General features: G+C 38.5%; 1 pseudogene; it reads right to left on the minus strand.

The window, feature by feature from the left end:
* Positions 1-6,372: 6,372 nt before the first annotated feature.
* LOC103778204 lies at positions 6,373-6,554 on the minus strand (annotated as a pseudogene).
* Between the last annotated feature and the right edge of the window lie 350 nt (positions 6,555-6,904).

Genomic DNA, 6,904 nt, shown 5'->3' on the forward strand with positions numbered 1-6,904 from the left:
AAAAAAAATAAGATATACAGGCAATAAAGAACCTGAAATCCTGTTTGTTGTTAATATTCAGAATCATAACTGTAAAAATAGAAAATTTATATGTGGTATCCATTGTAGATATCACAGTAATACTACAGGATCATCAGAAACCTCTTATTGTTCACAGACCAGTCCACTTTAAAAAGAAAAATCAAGGATCTTTTAACACATCTGAAAGATTGATCTTAAATACACATATAACCATTATCTCCTACCTGCAGGATTAATTTTAATTTGAATGAGACTGGTCTACATTTTGAACAATCAAAATTTGCACCATAATCATGTTTGATAAGAGTTCTGTATTAGCTAGATACTAGAACTCACAAATTATATGAAATTCTTATCTGTTGCATAAACAACAGGTGAAAACAACTTGAAAAAAAGGGTCAGACAATATGATGCTAATAGTCACAACATGAAGTGGAAACTGTTCTTTAAGTGGGAAAAGCAGATATGGGAATACTCTGTGAACTAAAAGGCTGTTTTTAAAGGTACAGAGTGTACTACAAGAAAAAAAGCAACAGCAAGCAAGACTCAAGCAACATAAACAGTTTCAACTGAGGTTCAGCTGAGTTAAAATTCAAACACATACACAAATAACATTTCTTCCCTTCAAATTTCAGAGATACTGACTGCCTACAAATAATTCAAAACTGAATGTAACTATTCTGTAAGAGAAGGGAAAACAAGCTTAAAGGAAATAACATAATGACAGAGAGACTTGGGAACAACAACAACAGAAAATAGACAACTCATGCTTCACAAGATAATCAAACTCCTGGCTCTTGTCTGTATGCATTTGATTTTCCTCCCTGATAATTGGTTGTGATGAAGTGTAAATACATTTCAAAAGAACATCAACACTTCAACTAGGGATCCTGTACTCTTAAGCACCCAAATAAGAAAGCCAGTATATCCAAGGAGTCTACAATGACCTGATGCAAATAAGCTGTTCCAGATAAGAAGTCAAGCCAAGAGACAAAATTTGGTACTTCTAACTGTCCTCATTCTCTTGATTACTTTAGTGAATCCAAGAATATCATCTGGAGACAGATGTCAGAATCATCTGTTTAAGCTTTGGCAGCATGAATGTGCTCACCTGACCCTTAGAGGTCAAAGCCACATAGAACATGTTATGGCACTGCCCCTTCCAAATCAGATTTATTTAAATTCTGACCACTTAAAGGTTCAAAGTGGTCAAAGCATATTTGATATTTAGAAAATGAGGATTTCTCTCATTTCTTTCTGCTAGTGAAAGGTTGATGACATTTTTTTTTCATCAGAAAAAGTATGTCATGTAAGCTTGTTTTTTAAAAATACACTGGATTAGGACATGACAAATGTTTTTGGGAACACTTAAATCTGATGCAAGTGTTATTGCTGAGATTTTCAGTGAACACTGTTGCTCTGGGAAGGCTGAAAGGCCTGCAGTTCCACCTCACCACAGGAAAACAACACTGACAACAATGCCTGCCACAGCTCTCATTAAGGGAAAGCTATAAACCAAAACTAACTGAAAATTACAAACGTTTGAAGTGCAGAAAAAGATGGCATGTTTAAAGGTTACAACTTTCAAAGGATAAATTGGAAGCAATATGCTTCATTTCATCATGTAGGAGGTGAGAAAGACTGACTTTCACCCAGCACTTCACATATAGATCTTTGACATTAACAGGCATATAGGTTTACATTAAAACCATTTCTATTCCACAGAAAACAGGAGACTACAAGAAATCCTCCCTTACATGTGTTCCTGCCATTCCCATCCTTTAGCTTGCTGTGCTGTTTTCTACTGTCTGAAATTCTTCCACTTGGTCTTGTTGGGGAAGAGGGGGGGAAAAAGAAAATAAAATGGGAGAGCTGCTCTAGAAGAGCAAACCTCTGCCTCTACCAACATGAGAAGCAAACTGCCCGTGCAACTGTGCCAGCATGACAGAGCAGGAAATGCTAACCTAAACTTGGCTTCCAAATTTGGATGCCAGGCCATTCCAGTGCAGTTATTATGATCCTAGAACATCAGGACAAAAAGTCGTGCTTGAAGGATTTTTGGCTCTTGAAAGCGAGGAAACCTAGTAAAAAAAAATCCTCAAAAACCACATGGAAAATAAAACTACTCAACAATTTAAAGAAAACAGAACATGTCACTGAGGAAGCACGACGTATGCCATGTTAGGGAACCATATTTCCTATGTGTGATTGCTGGTGTTTTGTTTGGGTTTTTTTTTAGGCTCATCAGATCAGACATAGATAAGCACATAAGCATGGAGTCAGTCTACAATGTGTGACTTCAAAACAAAGCTGTTGTATGCCTACAAGCATAATTAGATTTGCTCTCCTTGGCATGCTGTTTACATGTATTTGGAATACTATAGTATTTAAGCCATCATGGCAAAACATTCCTATGGACCAACACTGACTTTTAGTGTGTGAACAAATCAGCAGTACTACTACTGTAGCTAAAAAATGGGTTTAACCATAGATTCAGAGAGAATTATCAAGTAGTAGTCAACCTAAGATAGTAATTTTGATGGTCATACATAGTATGAATAAAACCCTTGGGGAAAAAAACAAATTGTGGTGTTTAAAAACAATGCCATTATATGCAGAACACCTTCCAACTTCCAGGTCAGAAATCAGTCTTTCCAGCTGTTAGTGTATTTTTAAGTTCCCCAAATAAATTTCATCAGTTGAATTCCATTTGGATTTTAGTTTGTCTCAAAATTTCTTAGTTATGTTTTTTTACACATGTGAAATGGGCCACAGGAAAAAAAAAAGCTTTCACCAAGACTGCACACAGCCAGTTTCTCCACATCAATAATAATTATGATGCTGAAGAACATATGCAAGATGTTTTAGTGATATAAAAAGCTTGTTATGAAAAGCACTGTTTCTAGCTGCAAGACCAAAATAAAATTTCACCCTGAAAAAAACTGGAAAACCACCTCCATATATCAACTCAACTGCTTTGAAATCCACTCAGCTAAATACATTTTATCCTCTCAAACCTCATTCTATGCAATACTCCTGAAAAAAAAATAGCAAGAGACCTTCATTATGCAAATAACAACAGACAAGGTGAAACAGGGAGGGTGTCAGAAAACCTGAGCTTGAGCAATTTCAAACCTCCACCACACTCCAGCTTTGGTAGTGCTGCGTTGGCCCCTTGCAGGCAAGCTTCAAAACACAACTGATACATTTATTTTACCTACCTTAGAGTCAGAGCTCAGCCTTAGAAACTTCACTGCAAACTGCAGATAACTGAAGTACATAGTACTCAACCATTTGTTTACATTTTACTCTATTGTTATAACTACATTTTCCACCTTATCTGTTTCCACAGAGAGCCACAACCCTTCCATCAACTGTAACAAGCTGCACATTTGCCTTTCCCAGAACTACTCAGTTAAATTGTGACCCCACACATACCACTGAAAAAGCCACAGATAGAAGCTTCAGGAGCATACTCCAAGAGGACAATCTGCTAGGAAAAGGTTTGGTATTTGAGACTACCTGAAGCAATGGAGAAGCTGAACTGGGGAAAATATGACAGAGAGGTCAAATAACTAAATGCAAACTGGGCTAATGAAGCACCTTCTGTGTGATATGTCACTGAGCCCTTAATGAACTTCATGGGTTTAAATTGCTTTCTTCCTGAAGACATCCAAATCCTATATTTTTAATTAAGCTTTCTATAGAAGTGTAGATGAGGAGGACCACTCTTTTTAGCACACACTGAATGCTGACACCTTAATTGGAGGTTCAGTCTTCTGCTATCACAGTCAGTATAAAATATACTAACAGGGCAAAAAACTATTCATGGGCTCAAGCAATATAACACAGAATTAATCAATCTGAACATGCTGTCACCTTAAAATGTGTACTTTCCAAGATAGTTTGTTGTTGACAAAAACCTTCACAAAAATGTGGATCTAAACACTCTAGGTAAAGGGTTTATAAAGTCATATCAGAAATATAAGAAACAGCTCATGAAAAGATCTTGATGAAGACTTTCATGAAGATCTTGAAAAGGTTCTTGACAATCTAGATGCATTGACAGTGTCCCTTGAAGATCTGAATGTGAGATACTGAGATCAGCTAATACAGCTGTACACTGGGTAACTCAATCTTCATGAGCAGCTGAGCATGTACATATTTACTGAAAAAGTAATATGATAAACACTCATACTAAAAATCCAAGTGTTAGTGTTGATAGAAAACATGAAGCAGATTTTCCTCAATTTCAGAATGACTGTTCAGCCAGCACTCTTGCTCAGGAAGTCAGTTGATGGAGAACTCTGGTCTACTTTGAAAGACATTCAGTGAGATACACTGCTATTTAAACAGAGTTCATCCTCAGCAGGAGGACAAGACATTGTGCCATTGGATGACAACCAGACAACTCCATTGAGCTTAAAGTCTTGTCATTTGAATGTAAAATAAAAATCTGGTTTATAATCCATCCAGGTGAAACAAGTGGATCTTGGCAATTATCTTAGAAGCTCACCAATACATAAAACAACCCAAGCATGATAATCAAAAGATGTCAAGCTAAAGAAAAGCTTAATAAAAGCTTGGATTTATTGCTTCATGCAATACCACACCTAAGATCACCTAAATGCTGCACTTTTGTAAAATTCTCTCCTCCCCCTCCAAAATAATCACTCCTCAAACACGTGCCTGCTGCATTTCAGTTAAGAACTCTAATATTTTATGGTCCATACTATTTGTAACTGCTTTTTTGAAAAGTGAATGTTTCAAGTGAAAACTATTTCAAATGCAACTAAGCATTCCAACCACTTTTATTGCCCTGTATTTGTAAGTTGGTCAGAAGATGTGCATTTAAATATCCATTTATCTGGGGTAAACTTTAGGTAGTAGACATGAACAAGAGGTTGACAGGACAACATGACAGTCCTCAAGGGCTGATTTGAAGCTGAGGAAAGTTAACCTCCCTGGATGTCATCCTGTGAGCACTGAGGTGCTCCAGAATTTGATCTGATTTATGAAAAACACACTACCTTGATTAGTAGAGCCCAAATGGGGACCTGTGACTTCAGAAGCAGATGACCCAGCTTGTCCACTTAGCACAGATTATTTGACATGGGTCTGGTGTGTCACAGTTATCAGCAGCAACAGGAAAGAGCAAGTATTTTGTGTGTGCACCTACAGTGCTAAGTGTTCAAAAAAGCTTCATATAGCCCATGTAACTAAACAAGAACATCAGAAAATGAGAAAGATCAGCACAGAGATGTACAAGAGGACAGCAGATGGTAATAGACAAAAAATTACCATGTGTGGAACTAGCACTTTTTTTTCTTTAATGTTTCATCACTGAACTGGCATTTTAAAAATGTTTAGGCTCACCTGGTCACCTAGTGGCAAAGCCACAAAATGCAATATGAGAAATTCCCTTCCCAAACAAGCATGGCATGTTGTTACAGACTCTGCTTAGACTGGAAAGGAGAGCAGGAGAAAGGGGACTTATTTTCACCACCACATTCCCCTGTTAAATACCAAGAGCAGTAACTAAACTTCAGATAGCAGAGGGAGCATTACATGACAAGAAGCAAAAAGGGGAGATTCAAGTTAGCACATTCCATGTGAAGAGTAGATGATAACTCTGCCCAATCCTAATGTCCTTTATGCAAAACAAATCCAGGGTTTGAACCAGTGCCAGAAAGAACTGGCTGCACTCCCTCAAGCACATGTTTAACCTAGAGCTTCTGCCTTTTAGCAGCTCAGACTACTGAGCAAGAGAATGCTGGCCTACCACAAAAAGAAGTGCTGCTTTAAAGGAATAGCTGCAATACAGCCATCAGAAAAGCACAGCTTCTCAAGGCTCCAATACAACAGGCAGGTTTATGCACAGAAAAGTTGTCGTGAGCTCATTGGAATGGGGTTTGAAAAAGCTGTGCTCCATTCAGTACTTTTGGACATGGCAGTGTTGTTAGAAAACTGGCTCATCTCCCAAATTGTACCTAATTGACTATGCAGCACTGCATAGAGAGAACAAAGTTTTCATGACCCCACCAGCCTCACCATCTAAGGTGTTGAAATACAGACTTGATACAAGAAAGAGACAAAGTTTAACTGAGAAGGTCAGCTTGGAGGCTACATTGCAGCTTAAAAACTGAGGAGTAACTGAAGTTAAAAAGGGTGGGAAAGAAAAGTTGGGTACCAAACTGTAGTCAGTGATTGCATTTCTTCAAACTGTCTGAGCTCTGCTTACTTTTGAAGAAGCCCCCACACTGAGTGTTTCATGAAGATGCTGTTTTGGACAACTAGGTAACTGTTGTCTCTGGGAGGTTTGTGTTTTATGATTTTTACACCTATTAATAGTCAACCTACCTGCCCATAGTTGTCTATGCCAGTTACTAATCTATTTAAGTTTAATAAATCAAAAGCTGTCCTTAGGGACTGGCCAAGTGTTGTAAGTCCTTCAGCTTGAAGGTTTTTCAGTTCATTCATAAACGTTGCATGGTTTTCCTTCCAGCCAGCCTGAAAAGAGAAACGTGAGAAGACTTATTCTGCAGATAGGAGCTTTGCTTTCCTGTTAGACTACAAAGTGCCTTCCCTGCTGCATGCAGCTGGCTACAAACACTAACACAACACCTCAGGACTTACTCATTTTTAGTGTTGTTCCATCAAGCCCGAAAAGGCGCACATTCCTTAAATTTTAAGAGCTCCGCATCTACCAAACGAAGATTTTTGCTCTGTTCCAACGGGGCAAATTTGAAGTCACCGGTGCGCAAACCTTACAGCTATTTAACGCCGCTCCCCCACAGCCCCGTTCAGATGGAAGCCGAGTGCGCTGCGAAGCGACCTCCAACAGGTTCACCGTCCCGCCTCATGCGAACCCCACCGCCCCCTG

The sequence above is a fragment of the Merops nubicus genome, unplaced genomic scaffold (assembly GCF_000691845.1).
Source record: "Merops nubicus isolate BGI_N331 unplaced genomic scaffold, ASM69184v1 scaffold36588, whole genome shotgun sequence".
NCBI classification, from domain to species: Eukaryota; Metazoa; Chordata; class Aves; order Coraciiformes; family Meropidae; genus Merops; species Merops nubicus.